We start from the raw sequence: 25,498 nt of genomic DNA, 5'->3' as shown, positions 1-25,498 counted from the left end.
ACATATTAGTGTCTAACTTCCTAGCCTTCACAACACATCTGACTGCCTGGCCTGCTGCAGTCTGTCTGTGTAGGCCTGGGGAGGGTTAACCATAGGGCACATTCAGAGGCCATAGTACAGCATTTGTTTGTCTTTGTCTTCACCTGTCCTGCTGGCTGAGACTGTTGCTGGGTATGTGATCCTTCCTGACTGGTATGTGTGGCTCTTATGGACACCCCTAATGCTCAGGCCATATCCTGCAGTGGGTTTTGTCACCCTGTGTAGTACTGGCTACTATGGTGACTCCAGTATGTGTTACAGATCTCATGCTGCCACTATGGGTGTCTACATCTTGCTGCCTTGACATCTTGCCACCCAATTCCCTTGCATGTTCACATCCATACCATAGCTACAGGTAAAAACACATTCTTCTCCGTTTGACAGTTGGTAGGTTGATTGACTTACCTTGAGGGTGTGCCAGACTTGAGAATGGTGCTGGAGGGCTGCCTATGTCGGATGCACATAGTACACTCCCTATACATGGTTATGCACAGGTAGTGTCATGTTTGGCATCCCTTTTACTGTCTGTGCAAGTCGGAGAGAGTGTCATTCCCTGGGGCCCTACTGTGTCAGTCCATATGCTATGCGCTGCCTCTTTGCCAAGGCCAGGGCATACCGAGCACATCCCCTTCTGCCTACTGGAGTGGGCCATTCTATACCTGTACAGGCCTTGGCATTGGTGGGGACTGTGTGGCCCTGGCCCATGCTGTTCCTGCTGCAGCTGTTTCCACAGGATTGTATTGTGTAGCATAGCACGTACCATTACTATTTGGGTACATGTAGCTGGCTTAATCTTGCAAGGCTCCACCGGATGTATCCAGACACCAGAACTGTGACCTGAGCATCCCATACACTCACTCTATTATATGTCTGGCCTGTGCGGATGCATCATTATGGCATTGTTGTTCAGGTGTGTGTGCATTTCTGATGGGTGGCATCAGTCACGGCTCCAGTGGGTGCCCAGCATCTCCCAATAGGTGATCGTATGGGATGTCCATATCTGCAAATCTGTGGTACAGCTGCATCAGTTGCCATATGTGTGAATCATCATAGCTTCCAGGGCAGCCAGCATACACATTCAGTATAATGCCTTGGGCATCACATACAACCTGGCAGTTGATGGAGGAAGCCCCTGCGGTTGATGTAGGCCCTACCCTGCTCACTGGGTGGTGCTTTGGTGTGTACATGCAGTCTATAGCACCCACTACCCCAGGGTAGTTAGCTATTTGGTGGAAGAGACACATATTGCGGGTCAACACCTCACGTGTGTTGAGGAAATATACATGCTCACTGGCACATGCTGACATGGCATCCAGGAATTGGTGGAATACTCTGGATGCTGATGCCTGTGAGATGCCCATGTTATCCCTAGTTGTAGTTTGGGAGGTACCTGTGGCTAGTATATCTAGGCCTACACATACCTTGGTATCCAAAGGGATGGGTTCCCTCGGCCAGTGTGGTGTGTCAGGTGTGACCTGCACAGCTCAACGATTTGCTGTAGGAGATCTCTGTCCATCCTATAGCGCCCACAATTTCCAGCTCATGTAGCCCCTAGTAGGTTACCCTGGATCTGTACACTCTTCTCTGTCTCCTCACTGTGGGTTGTTCAGCAGCATTGACATCTTAACCGCCCTCAGCCTCTTGCACAATTTGTTCTATGCTGCCTGCTGCAGCCCTTCTCATTTTGTAGGTTTAGTTTTAAAATTTGCCCATTTTATACACGGTGGTGTAGAGTGTGGAAAAACAAGGGGGGAGGGGGGAGGTGTTTGCTTGATTTATAGTGGTGTTCTGGCCTGGGCTGGTCTGCTTCATGTGTGATTAGTTGATTCTGATACATTTCACCTGGCAGCTCGACTAGGTCTCCTTGATTACCTTCCTACTGTTGTTTTCCCTTCGATTGCCTCTCTGTTTAGGCCCGTGTGCACGCCACGAATGGTGTGCTCAATTGTGCACAGAGCTGCTTTTTCCTGGTTTAACTTCCTTTTCCTTCCTGTACAACCTGGCACAGCACACACACACCTGCTTACACTTTGTAAAGAGTGCTAGGCAGATTTAGACACACCCCTAGCTTAGCTGTGCTACTCTAGGAGCAATCCTGAGCCTCAGGTCTGCAATCCACTTACAGTATGCCTGACACCCCCCCCCCATGAAGGCACCTATATCCTAGTCTTGAACTCAGCTATTTATACTTTTACACTCTTGGGACCTGCCTCACACCCTGGGAAAATTTGGGATTCACTAACCCTTCCCTCATTTGCATAGGATTACCTGCTAATGCATAGTTACATGTCCCACACTGAGCCTCTCCCCTTAGCAGCCATTACGGACTGGCCAGGTTGTCTTCTGACTGCCATTGACTTGCATGGCAGAATACTAATTTTAGTTAGAATGTTTATTTTAGGTTTATTTTATTAATTCCCCCCGATCCCGTTTGCGCGTCGCTGCCCTATGCTTAACCGGGTGAGATCGGGCGATAAAATTAAACGTTGTTTATTTTTTTTTTTTTACATTTTGTAATGCCAATGGCCTTCTGCTTGGACATTGGCATGCTTCCTCAATGATATGCAGCCTTTATTTGATGCTGTCATGGCTCCATTTTGTAGATTGCTGAACTGTACTTGGTTACTAACCAAGTACATTTCTGCACACTGCACTCGTCCTGCATGGACGACTGCCATCTTCCTGGAGCGCATATTACCCTCATTTGCATGGTTTTCACCTGCAAATGAGGGTAATTTGCATACAGGTGCTCGGGCCATGCAGGATTTACCTAAGAGCTCACGTGCACATCCCGAGAGCTCGTTCCTGGCTCACACGTCGGCCATATTGCCAAAAATAGCTCTTAAACTAATCCTGCACACTATAATGGGCTTCATAAATCCAGGGTTCAATTTTTAAAGTCTGATATTCATTAACAAAATAATATATGTTAGTTTTCAATTATTAATGTCAATCTATTTTTTTGTAAATGGAAATTAACATATGATCAACTCTAAATAGATAGAACATATTTAAATGACTGACTGATATACAGTTTCAGATTATATATTTACAGTCCACAGCTATTACAGTTTCATAATTGTCTGCAGCAAAGTACCTAACAGCAGGAATACATATAGCTGAAATGCAATGGTTAACACTTGACTATCCTGAGATACACAATATATCTGTAAAATAATGGTTGTTTGTAAGCACCTTCATACATCAAAACACATACACTGTTTTTGAAAACAAGAACTCTTCTAATTCGTAGTACATTTGTAATTACCTGGTAAACTTTATAAAAGTAATTTATTTTCAATATTTCAAGAATTCAAACTAATATTTATAAATTTCAATTCTACTGTTTGCACATCAACAAAATTATTCATTGTATATAAAATGTATCAAGTTTATACAAAATGTTTTATATGTATGGTTGATTGTAAATATATACATATGTGCATTTGTAGATATATGTTTATATACATTAAAGGTTATATATGTTTTGATATGCATAGAGAAATATTATAATTTACCTGCTTAGTAAAACATTGAATCTATATAGACTTAGTCAATATGAGAGTTGATATAACTATTACGATATTCTAATTTTCTTCCTAGACATAATGGAACAATTTAATTATAATATGGCTGGGCTGAACTAATTTTGCTTCAACTGCTAAGTAGAATGACTTGGATAAATTTATGGCTCAAGTCTGGAGTTTTATACTCCATGGGGGAAGGATAGCTAGATTTATTTTATGCTACATATGTTTTGGATTATATATTCACACTCAGGTGTCTACGAAACCATGCAAATTAAACATCAATAGTAGTATAAATTTCTTGAATTTTTTTTTTTATTACAAATACAATATTTTCTATATGTACAACTGGATCATTATATTCTGTGTCTCAAAATGCCTTAAATTACTTGTTCTTTAGATTAAAATATAACAAAATGAAATGTATTTCAATCAATATAAATGGGTTAAATTATGGTTGCAAAAGGAATAGTTTCTATAAATACACAAAATTATTTTCACCACAAGTAATATTTATCCAAGAAACACATCTATTAACAGATGATGTAGTGAGACTTAATACTAAACGTTATAGAGTTATAGCAAGTTCCCAATTTGGTCAGAAAAGAAGAGAAGTAGCTATTCTTTGGAAAAATACTCTACCATTACCAAATATCCTGAACAGTTATGGTGATGATAAAGGCATATATATTCACTTGTTAATATTTATTGGATACCAGGAATGGGTGTTAAAACTGCCAAATTTCAATTGGATAAGATTTTACAGTACTCAAAGGGAAGCCTTATTGTGGCAGGAGACTTTAATTGTATTCTTAATGAAAAAGATACCAGTGTTATGGGAAAGCACAGAATATCAGCTACAGTGAAAGCTTTAATAAATTTTAACAAACTTCTTAATAGTAAGGATACTAATGACTATTTAATTAGTGACCGTCCCTTTTCACTCACTTCTCAATTAGACATGGTACTCACTCCAGAATACAGTTTTTGTTTTCAATGATTTAACCACTTATTTAAATAAAGTTAAAAAGTTTCTTGTCCAGTCTTGGATCACAATGCTCTAACTCTTGAATTGTCTTTGAATGACAATAAAAATGTCCAAATTAAAAGAATCTAAGCTTAAATTACTGACGTAAAAGATTTCAAGGAATTCTTTAATAAAGAGATTGAAGCATACATAGAATTTAACAACACAAAATATGTATCAGAAGTGTATATATATATATATATATATATATATATATATATATATAGGATGCTCTTAAATTCTATTTAAATGGAAAATTTTAAACTAGTATTCATGTAAAAAAAAAAGCAATGGGACAAAGACAATAGATTTGCCAAAAGATATATATATATATATATATATATATATATATATATATATATATATATATATATATATATATATATATATATATATATATATATATATATATATATATATATATATATATATATATATATATATAAAGAGAGAGAGAGAGAGTCTAAAATTAGAAGCATAAACTGGTAACAATAACTTGTCAAACTAAATGGATAACCTGCAAAATAAATATTTAGAAATTCTAAACAAAACTAAAATATATTTAGAAAAAATAAAACTAGTGAATCATACAATAAACCCAAAATATTTACATAAAATAACACCTAAAACAAAAATAATGATCAAACCAAGACATATTAAAGAATTATACAGCGACAATAAAAAAAAGAATAGTCACTGAAATTGAAGTTATTCTCAATGAATTTAGAAAATATTTCATTAAACTTAATCAAAATAATCCAGTAATGGATCAACAAGAAACAATAAAAGCATGCATTAGAAAATATACTAAAAATAAGATAAAAGATCAGCAACTGATAATTGATGAAACCCATATTAATAACTGAACTTACAGATCAAATCAATAAGCTAAAACTTAATAAAGCCCTAGGAAATTATGGTATAAGACCGGAACTTTATAAATTAGTGCCCAAAACTGCATTAAATATATTGCTTCATAGTTTCCAAACAGTAAAAAATTTAGTAAAGGTTCCACCATCTTGGAAGTACACACTTATTTCACCAACATTGAAATCAGATAAGGGTCCTTCAAAATGTACCTCTTAGAGGCCAATCTCTTTATTAAATGTTGACTACAAATTATTTATGTCTGTAATAGCAAATAGAATTCAACAATTTTTACCTGGCCTAATTCGCAATGATCAACATTTTATAAGAAATAGAAGCAGTTATGATAATATCAAAAGAATTTTAACTACAATTGACTATAGCAACAATCTTCTTCTTTTTCCTTAGTAAGTTTAGATATTAACAGTGCTTTCGAGACAGTTAACTAGAATTATCTTTTGTTAATATTACAAGAATATAATTTTTCAAAGGATTTCCAACAACTTATAAAAACCTTTACGATAATTCGTAAGCTTACATAAAAAGAGGATATGTGTCACATTCAGTACAGATAACTAAAGGAACAATACAAGGTGGTTCACTGTCCCCTTTATTATTCAGACTGGTTATGAAACCCTTAGTGAATTATATAAGATCAAGCAAAGATATAGTAGGTGTACAGTTTGATCATAATCTAAATTCAAAAATATTTCTATTTGCTGATGACATTTTATTAATGTTGAAGGATAATAAAAGCTCTTTTAATTGTCTTTTCAAGTCTATCAAAAAAATCAATCTAAATCAGGCCTTTCATTTAATGATGATAAAACAAAATCCTATGCATAAATACTAAAATTACTGGTATGTCAAAAAACTTTTCTAAATATATAGTCAAAGATCATAAAATAACTTATGTTGGAATTGTATTAACTAAGAATATAAAAGGAACTATTAACATAAACTACACTACCTGTCTAGATAAAATCATAACTCTAATCAATACATGGAATACATTTATAGTTATAATGGAAGAAAGATATTAATAAAAATTATATTATTACCAAAAATACTGTTATACAGTCATTGGATCTACCCACTCCAAAACAGTATATAAAAGAATTCAATACATTGATGCTTAAATTTCTTTAGTATCCCTACAAACCAAGATTGGCACTTAATCACCATCTAAGAAGTTGGTCATATGGAAAAATAGATATACCTAACATAGAATTATTCTCAATCGCAAGTGTTATAAAGATTATTATCTACTGGACAAACAAGAACTGTTATGCTAAATGGAATGATATACATAAATGTATTTACTTAAAAAGTAATCATAGAAAATATCCATATCACAATAATTTAATCAACAATAATTTTCTCTGGATTTTAAAGGACTTTATTTTAGAACACCAAAACATAGTGATAAATTCATATTGTATTCTCACAACAATGAATAATTTCAGAAACATTATATACAAAGATCCAGAATACAAGGCCTGGTTGTTTCTGACATTTCCTATAGCATACACACAAAACAATATTAATACATTTAATACATTCACAATGAATGCTTTCAAAGATAGACAGTTAATATACTGGAATCAGTTTATGAATAAAGAAAAATAAATACTTTAGATTATATTCTGAATAAATTTAATACACATAATGAAATGTGGTTAGATGTACAAAATTGTAGGTTACACATAGAGAAAAAATACATCTGTTGCATATATCAATTAAGGAAGAGTTACCTAAATGTGTAGAACTTTTAATATTACTGATGCACCAGACTATTACAGAAAAGGAATATCTAAAATATACAAGATTAATAAGGTAAATACAAATGATTGTAAAGATAATTATTCAGATTATTTTAGGGCAACTAACAATTACCACCCTAGTAGTAGTGAGGAAAATTATAACAATTTGATCTTCAGCTCAAACCACAATGTCTTTGAAATGGAAATTATTGTTTTGGAAATTCCTACATAAAACTTTCATTACTCTACACAAGGTTGAACTCATGTTGAATAAGAAAACTAAATGTTGGAGGTGTGGTCTGGAATTTAGAGCTGACTGGCTGCACATGATTTACAATTGTAATGTAATTAAACCTTTTTTGAAGGATGGTAATCTTTAATACAAGCATTAGTAACTAATAATTTTATGTTAAACAATTCATTAATCGTTTTAAATGTGCCAATTCCACCACGTGTCAAGAAAAATGATTATCCTCTTCTTTGGTGTCTTCTGACATTTGTGAAAAAAGTAGTTACAAAAAATTGGAAGAATGTCTCAACACCTTCAATGAAAGAATTTCTGAATATTGCAACTGAAGCCTGTCAATTAGAGATACTATCAATTAAAGGAAGAACCTTCAGAGCAACTCCTGCACTTACTTCATGGATCAAACTCAAGAATCTGTTAAATAAACCAACAACAAATAATCACTAAAGATTCATAAACTGATACAATAATTAGTATAATGAATAACAGTGGCATCTTTCTTATTCATGTAGACAACTTTTAAATAGCTGATGTTACTGTCTTTTGTTGTTAATGAAATATTTGTTTTTATTCATTAATGCAAAGTTCCTACTTATAGCTATTATCTCTTTGTTATTAATTCATATTCTTCAATAAAACAGTTTCTGAGAAAAAAAAATATCACTAATCTTAAAAAAAATTGCCCACCCTTGACTGGTTTCACTTGCCATAAAAGACCCCAGTGAAGCAGCTAACAGCCTTACCAATACCCTACTGTATGTGCAGAACAAATTCCTTCCCTTAGTACAAAGGCTACTTTGACATCATAAGCATGGTTGGGTATCTTACAAACTCAAACACCTCCTCAAATTACATGATGAAGCATGGCACAATAGGAAATGCAATCCCTCCACAGTTTCCTGAGCCAAATACACCTTTCTAAACAACCTAGCCAAGCAATCCATCCACAGACACAAAACAACCACTACCAAATCAAAGAAGTCTCACTTTTAGCCAAACTTAAAAGGTTTTGGAGAGAAATTAACTTGTTATCTGGTCAAAAAAATGCAACAAAATTCCACTCCTCTGAACCTCTCTAACACTTCCACATGCAAACTCCCATGCACTGATTCAATGAGTGCATCAGTCTACCACTCATCAACAACACAAACCTACCACTCCCACAGCCACCCTCTCCTCCTTTTACATTCCACTATTCCACTTTAAAAAGATTGGAATGAAAGAGACTGAAACACATTTGGACAAATAGATACTCCCCCAGGATCAGATAACGTAGCCCTTTGGTGCATTCACCTTTGTAAGGATTTCATCTCCCACCTTCTCACTTATATATACAACCTCTGCTTAACTAATATGATTATGCCACATATATGGAAAACAGCATTAGTTACTCCTATTCCAAAATTACACAAGCCAGCTACTGTTTCACAATTCTGTCCTATCTCAATACTCGCACCTTTAGGTAAAATAATAGAATAAATTATTTACAATTAAATCACTGCTTATTTATATCAGTACCATCTTCTGTACAGGAAGCAACATGGAGTCTGGTCTGGATGCAGCACCTTAGCAATCTCTAATCCCTCACAGATGACATCCTATCCAATATGGACAAAGACAACCTGATAGGCAACATTTTTACTGACCTCACAAAAGCCTTTGATCTAATAACATAACTTGTTATTTGACAAATTAGCAGAATAAGATATTAGTGATGATGCAATACGTTGGTTAGATCCTTCAAGGTGAAAGTAGGCATCATCACCTCTGAAACAGCTCCTCTTATGAAAGGAGTCCCCCAGTTTTCCGCTTTAGCTGCTCTGCTGTTTTTCATATTTATCATCAAACACCCATCTGATCATCCTCATATGCTTCTAATTCTTTATGCAGATGACACTGTCATCCACATGTCAAACAAGTTCACTCTCTCATACAAACACATCTTCAAGATGACCTCCAAACCCTCAACCAGTGGGTAATAGGCCAGAAAATTATACTCAGTCCTTCAAAGACAAAAACAATGCTATTTGGAAACAACCAAAAACAGCCAAAACATCTAGCTACTTTAATATTAAAGATGTTAACAATACCACCATAGAAACCAACACCACCTTCAAATACCTTGAAATTTGGCTAGACCAATCTCTTAACTTTCAACCACACATTCAAAACTCACAGAAAAAGATCAACATGATACTGTTCTGGGTGAACAAGCTATTGCCTTTTCTGTCCTAGTCAGCTAAAGCTGCCATTAGCAAAGAAATACTCTTATGTTAACTTAAATATAGATTACCAATTCTAGCTGCTGCCTCGGAGAAAAATGCCACCACCTTACAAACCATCTCCAAAATACTTTGCTGGCTTATTACCAGCTCCTCCAATAATAAACACCACTGCCTAACTTTTGCCAAAGCTAAATGGCTCCCAGTACATTTGAGACCCAACCTCTTACTAACATCATTAATTACACAGCCCTTTCTCCTGAGATATCATCCTCTCTCACTCATAAACTTTTCATCCCCCCCAAGATATAATCTCTGTGGTTTCTCTCAATCTCAACCCACCCTAGTAACTAACAAAAAATAAACTTTATTACACTGAACATGCATTCTCCATCTTAGCTCATAAACTATGGGACTCCGTTTCTCTCTCAATCCAAGACATCCAAAAGTACTCAGACTTTAGACAACTCAAGGAATACCTCTTCACCCAATCAAAGTGCAGCTGCACTCACTCAGGTCATGTTACATGAATCATGTAGCTCTCTGACATGTCCCTTTATCCCTATTTCATCCTTCCTTATCTCATTTTGTCATCCCCTTACTTACTACTTATTCATCCTACTTCCCTCTTCTGTTTTTATCTCTCTCACATTTCTTCTCCTTTCTACTCCTCATCCCTGTGCATAGCTCGCTCAGCTTTTTTCTAGCTTCTCTCCATGGCATTCTTTCTTGCAACTATTCACACTTGTCTCTTCTATTGTCCTCATACCTCTTTATATAATGATATACTGCTATCCCTGTAGCATAAACCATCTCAGTCACTATGGCTACATCTTATCCTTAAAGCTCAGCTAAGCATAATTTCTTTTTTTCATCCATGCTTTGACATTGCTAACTGCTTCTTGAACTAAATGTTGCAGCATATTTTATATATATATATATATATATATATATCAATCAGATTATCAAAGTTCTGAAACTTCGAAATTCATATGGCTGAGGTCATATGATCAAAGTTTTGGAACTTCAAACAAAAACAAAAAAATTCCATTTTAATGTGTCCCCATGCACCTCCTAACAACCCCTGCTAATTAAATATACCAACACCGAGACCGCACTACATTGCAGAAAAGGGTACATTTCCCATTCTCCTCTATACTGCGATCTTCATTAAAAACTTCGATCATATGGTCCCAACCACATGACTTTCAAAGTCTTCAAAACTTTGATAATTTAATAGGGACCCATATATGTGTATATATATATATATATATATATATATATATACATATATATATATATATGTGTGTGTTTGTTTTTTAGCATAGCTGTGTAACTATAAATATATGTTTTGTTCATTTCTTATGTGATCCTATTCACCGGGGCTGTGCCTGCAAATGCTTCATTGACATCAATGCATTACCTTAGTAAACACATATAAGTAAACCAATAGGGTACAAAGTTTTGTGGGAGCAGCAGGTAGCATACACCATTCAAATCACAGGTAGGTGGATTGCTGACACTACAGTGCAGTCTAATGGGATGCTGCACACCTGAGTGTGTCATCCTTTGGATGAGATGTTAAACTTGAGGTCCCATTTGCTCAAGTTGTTGCTCGCTTAGGTGAATATAGAAGATCCTATGTCATCTATCAAAAAGAATAGGTGTCTTTTAGTTAGCACAACATAAAAACATTATTTACATATTTACAAAATATACATATTTACAGACATACGCATACATATTTCTGTTTTTTTTTTACTGTTTATCATTCTTCTTATAACATCCTCATTGGTATTCTTCTATAATCCACCCCACTCCTTCTTCCATGACAATAAACCCAATATTTCACTGCATATCTGCCAAAATCCATTTCCCATTAAACAGTTCATTCAGTCTTTCATTCCAAATAACCCATATTACATAAACTAAATTCTTATCTCCTCTTCTCACATATTCTTTTTTCTTGGCTTTATAATATCCATACATAATCAAATTGCTATCTATATTGTCTCATTAATATTCTCAAAAAAATTCTTTACATAACTTTTTCCAGGGTTTCACCACTATTTTACATTTAAAAAAATCCACTGTTGTCTCTTCCTCCCCACAAAATCATCAGACTCGTTCAGCTTTCTTTTTATATGGCATATTTCCCTTTACTAGTAACTTATTGATTACCAGTCTCCATAGGAAATCCTGCAACTCCTGACAATCTACTATCTTGGTACACCACCTTTTCCTTATGTTAATGCTTTAACCACTTCCTCTGGTAAATTTTCCCAGGAACTTGCATAATAATATTGTTTCATCACATTGCTATACCATATACTTCAATCTTTCTCTGTATTGTTTCATCACATTATTATACAATATACCACTATCTTTCTCTATATCATCAATATTTATTTTCTGTGTTAGTATTTTTCTTGATACATTTTAATGTCTCTATCTACATATTCTTTGTCTCTTTTTCTTATTCTCATCATCTCCCAAAACCTTTTTACATATATTTAAACATTCTTGTCACTGATTTCTGATATTCTTCCTTTATCCACTTTAATCTATACAAGTTTAAAGAAACAGAATAAATATCTGGATTTACACAACACAGCCACTCCAGTATTCTTATCATTTCCTGTGTTCGATATTATATTTCTACTCTGCAATGGTTCTGTTTGTAGTCTTTCTTCACTTCTCAGGTATCTTACATCATTTAACAGACTAATATCCACATCACATTTAGCACATCATTCTGTTATTTTTATCCTTCTTACAGTGTTAATTATACTGTTCACATTTACTGAAAGTACTCTAAATTGCTGTATTTCCTTCATAGTTTCATAGGTTCATAGGTTGGTACTAGGCTATTGGCCCTAGGACCTATACAAGCCTAGCCATAACAATTCCCTGGCTATTTCTTCCCACAGTATTTAGTTCCCTGGACCTCTGTCTAGCGGGGCGACTGACGTGATCCCTGGGGTGAATTTCCTTTCTCCCAATCCAATCGTCAAGGTTCCTTTTGAAGAAGGCCAAAGAGGCACTCTGCTTGACATGTATGGGAAGTCTATTCCAGCGTCTGGGGAGTCTCTAGGTCAGGAACCTATCCCTCCAGCATGTTTTGTTTATTGTGATGACAAGGTTTAGATCCCTGGAGTGTGTGGCTCTGAGGGATTGGGATTTCTTTAAGTGTAGCATGTCCAACAGCTCTGGGTTTGACATGCCCTTGTATGTTAAGCAGAGATCGCATCTGAGTAGACGATATGCGACAGAGTATAGCTGGAGTTTTTTTAAGATGGTCAGCATAAGGCATCTGCTTTAAGCCTGTGATTCTTTTAGTGAGGTATTTCTGCAGCCTTTCCAGTTGTTGCAGATTTCTTCAGAGGTACATACCAAATGGGGCATTGTATTCTATAATGGGTCTAATGAGGGATGAGTACAGTGGGACAATGACCTTCTTTTTTCTGGATGAAAAGCCCTTAGTGATGAGGTATGCCACATAGAAGGATTTCCTGACTGTTATGGTGATGTGGTTATCAAAGGTGAGACCACTGTCCACCAGTGTCCCTAAGTCTCTTATCACACTTTTAGTATTTAGTGTACTGCCACCTATGTGGTAATTCACGGGTACATGTTTTTTCCCAAAGGGGATAACTATACATTTTTTGGCATTGAGCTTGAGCCCACAGCTCTGGCACCAAGCATCCGTTTCTGTAAGGCCCTTTTGTAGAGTATTCACATCAGTTGGAGATTCAATAATGGCTCCCAGTGTGCAGTCATCTGCAAACTTTGTTAGCCAGAGTCCGTTAGTAATGGCCTGTACTACAGCGAAGTAGATGCCAAACAAGGGTGGTCCCAGGACTGAACCCTGAGGTACTCTGCTTGTCACTTGCCTGGAGCTGGATTTGGAGTCAGCTACTTTTACAGTGTGGGTTCTGTCAGTAAGCCAGTTGGCAACCCATCAAGTGACATAGTGATTAATGCCTAGCTTAGTAAGTTTATCTATGATTCCAGAGTGGGGGATGGTGTCAAAGGCCTTAGTAAGGTCCAAGTAGGCTGTGTGGACCACCTTACCCTCATCCATGACTCTAGAGACTGATTCAAAGAAGTCAATCAGGTTCAGCAGACAAGATCGGCCCTTCAGGAACCCAAACTGGGTGGGGTCCAGTGTTTGAAGGTTGCCAATGTCTTTGTTTATAAGTTCCATGATAATACATTCCATGGTCTTGCAGATCAGGCTCATCAGACTAATGGAGCAGTAGTTCCCAGGATCCAAGGTGGATCCCCCCTTGTGGAGTGGGATAACTGTAGCTGTGCACCACTCAGTGGGTACGAAGCCTGAGGTGAGGCTATGATTATCCTCCTTCCTTTTAAATTTAGGGAGAATATTTAGAAATTTTAATTTTTTTACTTTTACTCTTTCTCCAATTGAATAGTTTTTCCTGGATTTATGTACAAGTAATCTTTGATCCTCAGAATCAGATTTTTCAGTTGCGAGAACTTCAAAAAAATATTAGTATCAATCCCTTCTCCTGACCTCTCTTCCTACGTGCATTCTTTCTGTCCTCATCCCCACATATTTATTTCTTCTTCTACAGTTTCTTATTTTTCACCTAGTCCACTGTCTCTCTCTCCCCCAGGCTCTTGTTGTCCTTCATCATGTTTGTTTTCTCCATCTCCAATGCTTTTTCATTATTTACTGTTTGCTCTTGACAATCCATCCAAAAGTGTCCCTTTTTTACACAACCTCCATTCAGGCACAGACTTTCTTCCTGTATGTATTTTCTTCCTACACTGGTTACATTGCATCTTATCTTAATCATTAATTAAATGAGAAAAGTCCCCAGAGAAGAAACATGGTTTATGCTGGTCAGCATATCTTATTGTTCCTCTATAACTAGCCACAGAAATAGCACTTGGCAAGTGTTTCATCATGTTTTTTTCACATTTCAAAACAACTTTCACCCTCCATTCCATAAGTTTATCTCATCTCTAACTTTCACAATATTATCAACAATATCACATAAACCCTCCCTGGGATTCATGAAGCTAGGCGCAAGGACGGCATTAGCCTTGCACCAAGCGTGCAGCGTAGAGATGGAGCAGCAGCACTGTATGCATATTAATGAAGGCGCGCTGCCACACTGTCCACATGCACAGGAAATGTACGCGAGTGCAGGGGGTATGTTTAAGTGCTGTACAGAGGCGTGAACATGTTGGCTACAGTCACGCAACCTAAAATGCTGACTAGTACAGCCTGCCTCTAATAGTAATCACTCCTGTCAGTGTCCGTGGATACTGAAATGTATGCAAAGAATACAAGAGAGTTCTGCGAACACCAAAATAAAATCATAGGAGTAAACACAAAAGCCCGTAGCTGAATGTTGAGCCCCCATCCTTTGAACAATGACATTTAAAACCCTGTGCCCATATTTCTTTGTAGTGTTGATTGTTATACCAAGTGGAAGTGAAACGCAGTGTGTTTGTGCACCGCTCCCTTTCGCTAAGCCTAGCCCAACAATGGTCAGAGCATTCGCTCAATATATGCCCATTCACGGTCCGAGTCATCCTTGTCTGAATGGCCCAAAGTTGAATGGGTATTACCCAGGTCAACCTATTATGTCATGAAAGATAAGTATTTGCGTGCACCTATGTGCGTGAAGTACAGCATGTGGAAGACCAAATATGCTAGGGTTGTCCTCACAACCATATTGGTACCAGAGATATGTAGAGTACGCAATGTGTACTGCTGTCTGTGCTATGGTCCAGCAACCAGAGAAGGGATGTATGTTGTGTTTGTGGAATTTGGGGGGGGGGGTGATGGGTAATGTAATAATTCACCAAGGAGAGGCTGGGTCAGATGTACAATAGGTGAACTGGAGGTGTACGCGGGAGAAGTGGATGAATCAAAAAGGAAACCAAAGAACATACATTCACATCCCCAATATATCCTGACTGGCCATACTGCAGAACACAATTCCACTAACATATGAACATTAAAATGTGCGATACACATGTACAGAAATGGTACTGGCTCACACCCACATAATGGTCTGGCCTGAACTGAGCCATCCAACCCCTACACACTTGGATACATAATTGAATACCCATCATCCCCTCCACAGCACACCCCCCCCTTGCTGAAAGTCCACCAAACATACCCATACTCGGACTGCTAGCTTGGGCCAGCCATATCTGCACATAGTACACCCTACCCATATCTAGTAGGCAGTCTCAGGCTTGCAAACTAAGTATCCCATGCATGTATAACCCTCCCTCATTTTCATATAGCGAAAAGAATGGGAGTCATTGGCGTCCGTAATTTTTGGACATCCATCATGGGATAAGTGTCTGTTCCAAAGATTAGACTTGGTGGCACAACATGATGTCCATCCCCGTAGTCATCCGGACACAAGTTGCATTAGCAGTAGTTGTCCAAAACCCTGCTCAGCCTCCAGCTAGTCCTGCATAACCTACGACCTGGGATTAAACACCTGACTGTGATGCATGTCTCCCCATGTGCATTATCGGGACTATATACCTTTCACATGTTCCCTAGAAACTTCACTATAGCCATTGTACAAATAGTACACGTCCACAAATTGTATACCCTGTCCAAGATCCACGCCGTAATGATGCACACAACCCCTGTATACAAATGGTACACTTCCCTCCCGGATGCGGGTGTTCATATACATGGCCATGTACAATCCCAGATATGTAGTCATACATCTGTAAATGTGCATACTTATATACGCATAGCTACAGCTACACATCACACATACATGCATATAAGTAATTGTCATTTATGTGTCCTATTTATAAATATGTATACTTGCAAATGTATACATATGTCTCTCAGAAACATATGAACATTAACATGTACTATACATATGTACACCAACCGACTGTCACATTTGTTGCCAGTAGTGTGGAATGCCTGCAGTAAAGTCATATATCCTAACTACCATCCATGCAGAATGGACCACAGATGGTGTAGTGGTCAAACCAGTGACTAAGGTGTTTCTGTTCCTGGGTTCAAACCATGCAAGGGCTGCTAATTTTATAAGATGCCCAGAATAATGGCCGTCAGATATAGGGTGATTAATTAACTTACAAGCTGACGTAAGTGGGTATGCACGGCGGTAAGTGACAGTCATTCAATAGTATGGAAATGTAAATAAGTATGTAGGTGTATATGCATGTGTATGTACAGATATATATATATATATATATATATATATATATATAGATATATATATATATATATATATATATATATATATATATATATATATAGATATATAGATATATACACATATATATACATTTTATATATATATATATATATATATATATATATATATATATATATATATATATATATATGTCCATGAAGAATGAACATGGTCACAATATAGCAGTCATAATGAATGTGAAGGGAAAAATATAGCAGTCATAACGAATGAAGGGCAACAGCAGCGTCTATATATATATATATATATATATATATATATATATATATATATATATCTATATACATATACATATATATATATATATATATATATATATATATATATATATATATATATATATATATATATATATATATATATATATATATATATATATATACACATATATAGATATATGTACTTATATACATACATATATATATATATATATATATATATATATATATATATATATATATATATATACATATATATATATATATATATATAGTATGTGTGGGTGTGTAGATATACAGAGATATACAGCTATGATAGGAAACAGCACACAGGAATGACATATGTTCTTAGGCTATGCCAATGGAAGTGAGGAGCCCAGGTATGAAACATGAAACACATAGCATGCTCTTCCACCAACCCCCCCAGCTGGACACGGGAAACATACACGCAAACAATGTAAAGAGTCCACTGCTCTCCAGACCACAGGCAGGATACAAGCAGGAGGGTACACAGTGCACTGGTGGATTGTAATCTTGGAACACAGACTGGAGCGTCCCTTGCGGTGCACCCCAAAATTTGCACAAACCAAATAAAGGCAATAGACCGGCCATTTTGTCTGCGGTGTATACAGATTCGGAATACAAGGATGGGTAACCCTGATGACCCATGGACCAAGACAATTGTATGAAATGGGTCCCGTGAAGTGGAGAGTGGGCAGCCTGTAGTGGTGTGTCCAGAACAGACCAGGACCCAGAGTAAGGATGGGTGCTGTTGAGGAGGTGAGGGTGGGGGAACTATGGGTAGCTACTTATGGGTCTAGGTGTGCAGGTGTTGGCTGATGTGGGCCTATATGGACATCCCTAGGGATTTAAGCGAATGTGTTCATTGGGCAGAGGCATCAGCCAACGAGCAGCCACACCCACTGCGAGACCCACTAAACCGAAGTGTAATCTATATGGCAAGGAATGGAATAACCAGATGTAGACGTATATATGTAGAGGTATGTCTGTGTATATCTACCCATAGCAACATAGAGATATGCCTCTCCCTCATTGTAGTACGAATGTATACATACAGAGAAAGAATACAGATACATACCCACATATAAAGATATACATATGCAGACAACCATAGACCCAGATTTTATATATGTATATATATATATATATATATATATATATATATATATATATATATATATATATACAGCAAGATATAAATATACATGTATGCATACATATACAGATATATTTCTATATATTAATGTAAATATATATATATATATATATATATATATATATATATATATATATATATATATATATATATATATATGTGACAGTAAATATACACAAGTATATAGCTAGGATATGATACAGCAGTTACGAGTAATGTATGTCCACAGGCCATGCATATGGTGGTGGGAGGTCCAATAAACAAACGTGTAACATGTAGCAGCACCCCCCACCTCCCCAGCTAGGCCGGTGAGACATACAGACACACAATAAAGGTAAACACACCACTGCTTCCCAGACCACTGGCAGGACACTACCAGTGGGAGAGACCTGCAATGTCTAATCTTGAAACATAGACATCGATATCCCTTGTGGGACATCAAAAATTAATGATCGGAGCCAGTCCTGGTAATGATTTATTAAATCAGGTTGTAGATGTACACGGACCAGTAGGTTGTGCAAGCCTGATAACCCATGGGTTGACACAACGTATGACATGTGTCCCGACATGGGGAGAGTGGACAGTGTGTAGTGGTGTGTTTATACCTAACCTGCACCCATAGTAAGGATGAGTGCTGTAGAGGAGTGGCAGGTGGGGGAACTATGGGTATGTGATTATGGGCCTAGGCATGCAGGTGTTGGCTGGCAGAGCCATATTAGGACTGCCCTGGGGATGTAAGTAATATTCTGATATGGGCATAGCTGATGCCCATACCTCCCAACCCCTAAGAACACATCCACTGGATAGGTCGTAAACCATTGGGGGAACACATAGGGATCATACCATTGAACTGTCCCCGATAACTGGGGACGTCCCTGATTTCAGCTCAGATTCTAACTCTGTCCCACCTAAACCCTCCTAGAACTAGTGATATTAGGAGGAAAGGTGGTGGATTACACATAATTAATAATGACAACAATTAAGAGTTATAAACAGCATGTACCTCAGACAATGTGTATGAATACATATGCTCTGAGTCTGTCAATGTGTCAGGTTAATAGCACCAATAATTTAAATGTGTCCCTGATGTTGTTATACCATGTCCTTGATTCAGTCTTCATTTTTCCCCAATCGCATGAGAGGTCTGATAGGGACAGAAAGCACATATTCCACTGACTACCTTAGAAAGATGATAGAATAATAGGTATGCAGTAGCATGACTCGGCTGATGGATGTGGGTCCCAAAACCCAATTACTTGTCTGTATTGAAGAGTCTCAGTTCCCATGTATGAGCCAAATGGGTGCAGATTGTAAGAGGAACACACAAATAATATGAATAAAACATTGGACAGACTGCTGATTCTGTACAGTCAAATGGCATGCTGTCGCCTAATGGGCAGCCATTACCAATACTGTAGGCATGTAATCCAATGTAATAGGCATCACAAGGTAATATTGTGGCACTCGCTCCCACCCAAGTGTGTGAGTGTCAGATGCAATCACCAATGTCAGTGCATTTGCAAGTGCGGGAGCAAGCGGTTGTAAACCTGTTTGGCCGCCAGTATGTGAGTATTACACTGATAAAGCAATGTAGAGGCTAACTGAGTGTAAGAAGCTGTAACCAGAGGTTAGCATTGCATAAAATCATGCAAACCTATGCACACCCGCTCACAACTGCTTTAATGTGCCTTAATCCCTTCGTATCCAATGGCCTTGTTCTGCCCTGCAACAAAATAAATGGCCTCTGCAAGGCTCAGAACCAGGACCCTGCACACACAGCTAATGTGATTTACCAATATGCCATGGCAGATATATTGACAGCGGACCTTACCACAAACATATCTTACAGTGCAATCATTCAACAGTATAGGAATGTATTCCATCATGTAGATGCATGTGTGAGTGTTTATGTCCAGCATATAGGTACATACAAATATAGAGATATATCAGGAACATACCATGTGACAACAAAGCATTGCAAACAAATGAAAAGGGAAACACCAGCGATGCCTGTATTATGTAGTGGTGTTGTCCTATGTAATATCAAGACTCCCTCAGACAGACATGTGTCAGTCATACACGCAAACAATTGTACATTGGCTGTATACATCACTCAGTGCATGTAATGTACATTAACACAACAGTACCTGTCCAATCATTATGTGAGAACAGTACTCTTGCAAGGTGCTGTGTGCAACATCATCATCATGATAAAGGTAAATGGGGTAACCATAGAGGGTCTGGTAGAATTGTGTGTACAATGGGGTCATCCGCATCACGTGTACCTGGAACATTTAGGAGTGATGTGCATACCAGGATCGTGCACCTGAGGGACAGGGGTGAGGATAACAGGAGTAGGTTGTGATGCATATTACAAGGGTTACATGTGTCCAGTGGGTACGTGTGTGAAATGGACAGCTATGTATGGGGCAAATGTTGTCCTAGGAACTGATTGGCCTTATGTTTCCGTAGTGTGAGAGTGAGATGTGGGGGAAGGAAAGTAGGTATGCCCATGGAGTATAGGTAGGGTAGGATCACACACAAGACAGCATACAGGGTCGGTATATGACACATGTGGGGGGATACACTTCAGACGGGGAGGGGTGTTCGGCATTCACAAGCCCATGGGAACAGTGGGACGGAGGTCCCCAGCCATGGGCAGCCACCACTGCACCAAAAGAGCTGCAAAGGAGGCAGTGCTGGGGGATGTCCAGGAGGGGCTGCCTCACCCTGTAAATGTGACACTCTACCCTTGAACTTGCGTATCTGGCCTTGGAACCCCTTACTGAGCCTGCAACACACCACGTCCAGGACCGCACGGCAGCGGACATGTTCCTGTCTGGCCCTGCTCCCAGGGGGAAAGGCCCCATCCTCAGTGGTGGTACCACCAAAAGGTGGTGCGGAGCCAACAGAGGTTGAGGTTCAAGGCTCGGTCCCAGATGTGCTGTTGCCCAGTGCCATGGTCAGCTGAAGTGGGACAGGAGGTTCTGCCAGGACCTCCAAACCCATACCGCCTATGATGTTGCAGTTTAAACACAGATATGGCTTAGTAATAGACAACAGCATTCAGGATTACTTACAACAGTATGCATAGATATGACCATCAACCCAACACAACAGATGGTATACATTTTCAGAGGGAGCACAACACATGCATATATACTGCATGACATCTGTACAAAGTGTAGATGTCTGTCATGCCACTGTTTCATGTGACATATGTCCAGTCAGGGATGCGATGGCAGTAACACATCCCTATCACCATGTACTGGCAGCAATCCTCACACTATGCTCCTGCTGTGCACAGATGTGTGTTCAGTGTGTAACACAGGAAACAAATGGTTCCACATACTGAACAGTCCACAGATGGCCCTACAGATGGGGGTCCCTCATGAACAGAGCACTGTCATGTCTGTTATAAAGCATGCAGAATAGCCATTACCACACACATGTTAAACAGGCAGTAGTCTCAATGAAGCATACCTACACTTACATGTTGTAGTCATCTCTGGCACGTCACTCTCCTGTCTTTAGGTTATTTTCCACTGTGTATGATGTTTGAGGAACATCCATATATCATCTGTGATGCTGTTTCCAAATACCACATCCAGGTACCATTCACAGCAACTGTCATGGCCAAACACTAACATGATGTTCCTAGATAATGTACTTTGTTTATCATGCGAATGGCTATGGGAACATCATCACAGCTGTTCCACATGCAATTAGCTAGAGGAGGACTGTAGTCGGTGCAGAGGCCATCACCTGATCATGTCCATCACTTACAATACACATGCTGCTGCTGAGCAGGTGTACACCTCCACATCCACCAGAGAGTGTGTGGGAGGGACAGACAAAGTACATCAGAGAAGGCCTTGGAGACTAAAACCTAAGCATCGTCTGTCACACACCTACCAGTACAGGGGTCAAACCCCTGACTGACTAGTCATTACTATTACAAGTGCATGCAGTTAATACATGTGCCACAAAGCCGACATGTTGCTGTGCTGTAAGAACATATATGTGTGTTGGTGAGAGGCATGTGCAACAGAGATATAGTAGACTTACATTAGGTGTAGCACACATGGCTATCCACATGAACGGATGCCATTGTCACCACAACCACACTCTCTAATGGACTCGCATTGACACTCTTTGCCAGGGCCACAAATACACTCCCTAACTACTTAGTTTGCCACACTGCAGTAATGCACAGGTACTACATGCACCACAGGGGATATCTGGAAGTTCTATGGACTAGGGCATGTGAACGTGTTTGACATCTGTTGGTATGCCATTGGGGTTTATACTGGGAGTGACTGTGTTTGGGAGCATCATAATCCACATGTAGACACAAGGTGCCAGTACTGACATACATGTATGCATTGCTTCATGGGTGTGTAGTGGTTGGCTGTGCAAAATGGCTGTACAAGGCTGGGTGAGGGGTAATCCTTGGCATCATGCCACTTGACAATGGTGTGTAATGTGGTACAGGGGTGTAGTGTCTGAAATGTCCCACACAGATGGGTACTGCATGAACTGCCCTGACATCCTGGTTACCATTGTGTACGGCCATAGCTTTGCAATGTATGCCATGTCTGTGTTTGATAGTCCTTGACATGGACATTGCCTGGGATGTGCATGTCCCACAATACTGTACAGTGACATGTACAGGTGTACCTGGTATGGCAGGCACATGTGTACACAGACTGTTATCCTCCGATATGCCAATACTGGCCTGGTGTGGCGAAACCTGCTTATAGTCAGCAGGTTGACTCTGCACCTGCATTGATAGCATGATACAGGTATTCCCTGGTGTCAGTGGTATCGGTCCATACAGGGCACATGTATACGGCATTGTATGGCCTCGGTGGATCACATTTGATGGCACCATATATGCTGCATGCATCCAGCGAGGAACATAGTGAAGGCACATTGTCCGCAATTATATGCCTACTGTACCACTGTACAGGGTGCCATGTTCTCTGCAGCCCACTTTACTTTAATCACACCATGCCTACTGTCTGTCATCAATGTGCATGATACTAGCAACATAGCAGGATATTCTAGGCAAGTGTGTTTGTGTATGATACATGGGTTCAGGACATATACCAGGTACTAGTAGGGTTGCATAGTTTGTTCACCAGGCCTTTTGCCAGATGTAGGGATATGGCTTGTCAACACAGTCCCATTGCTGACTGACATCTGTATGCCTCGTGAGGTGGGCATTGTGTCATAAGATGGACACCATAAATGAAAACTACAAGATCTGCTCCCCAACATGTCCAGTGGTTAGACACTCACAGCCACCCCCACACAGGCTCTGACAGTCAAACACACACATCTGTCATGTCCTGGATTCTAACCCCTACCTACCTAGTGTATCACACTGCAGCAATATGCAGTTACAGCACATGCTACAGAGAATACAGGGTTACAGCAGTCCTAGAGGTGTATTTCTAGGTGTGTGTCATCAGCAGGATTGCCAAAGGTGAGTATATGACTTGTATGGAGTGTGAGTACTCTAAAAGCATTGGTCTGTCCTCAGGCAGATGGACACACACACACACACACACACACACACACACACACACACACACACACACACACACAGTTGGCAAGTCTGGGATTACAACACTGGTGTAACTACTCTATCACACTACAGCAATATGCAGTTACAGAATGCACAACAGAGACTACTGGTCTACAACATTCCCAGAGGTGTATTTCTAGGTGAGTGACATCAGCAGCATTGCCAAAGGTGAGTATATAATTTGTACGGACTGTGGGTAGCCTATAAATGATTTCTCTCTACACAATCTGAGACAGACAGACGTGCACACATTCAAACACACAATTGGCAAGTCTGGAGTTAAAACTACTACCTAACTTGTATAACACTACAGCAGTATGCAGTTATGGGATGCGCCATGGAGATTGCTGTGTTACAGCTCTCCCAAAGGTGTATTTCACAATGGATATCCTCAGCAGGCTTGTCATAATACTGCTATGGGGAGGGCAGTGTGTGCATGGGCCATAACCCAGTCATGTAGGGGTTGACATGTCACATGCGGGTGCACATGGGGCCATATGTCACAGGTATGTGTATACAGCTACTAGATGACTACTTCCCTGTACAGTCATGTTGGACAGCTGGCACGCGCACCACATAGTCTGACATGCTGACAGATACAGGTGGCTACTATCTGCAGTGAATGACATCTGCACCTCAAGTGTTTGGGGCCCTTTGACTGTGTGCTGGATGGGACTGGCCCAGATGGCTCCTTGTCAAGGTCACCCACTTCCACAAATCTATGTTCATCTACCTTTGATGTATTATAGTGTGTTGTCCTTACATATATGCCTGTATTCCTATCCACTGTGTGTGCAAGGCAGGCATGGTGCATACTGACATGTGTCTGCACTAAGAACTGCAACCGCTAGATATGTCCGGACCACTGGTGTTTGCAGACATGGCCTTCATGTGTGTGTGAGCAGGCCCAGTATGACCATTCAGTATGTTGTCGACTGACATTGCCTTCATACCTTCAAGTGTGTGAGCTTGCCCAGTATGGCCATCTGTATTGCATTTGTCACATGTCCAGGTAGTCTGTACTGTGGTACTGACCTTTGTGTTGTACACCAACAGGTAGCATGCTGTGTCTGCAGGGTATCTATTGGTCATGTGGCATTGACTTTTGCTACATTTCTGTATAGCGGGGGGTGGACACCTGACTGTATCTACATTCCTACACAGGAGCAGGGGGGGGCACATCTGACTGTTGCTATAAGTGTACGTTGGATGGGGGGCACACCTGATACTTGCACACATTTGCTAGTACTGTACGATATGTCAGGCACTACATTTCAGTGTGTAGTCTTACCCATTGTGCTGGCTAGAGGCATAACAGTGTACTACAGATCTTAGCTTTAATTACCAACATATTAGTTTCTGACTTCCTAGCCTTCACAACCTACATCCAACTGCCTGGCCTGCTGTAGTCTGTCTGTGTAGGTCTGTGGGAGGGGTTACCCATAGGATACATTTAGAGGCCATAGTGCAGCATTTGTTTGTGTCGGTCTACACCTGTCCAGCTTGTTGAGACTTGTGTGGGTCTTATGGACACACATGATGCTAAGCCCATTACCTGCAGT

The sequence above is a fragment of the Protopterus annectens genome, chromosome 3.part1 (genome assembly GCF_019279795.1).
Source record: "Protopterus annectens isolate FY-2018-M chromosome 3.part1, PAN1.0, whole genome shotgun sequence".
Lineage (NCBI taxonomy): Eukaryota > Metazoa > Chordata > Ceratodontiformes > Protopteridae > Protopterus > Protopterus annectens.
Note: the sequence above shows the minus strand (reverse complement) of the source record.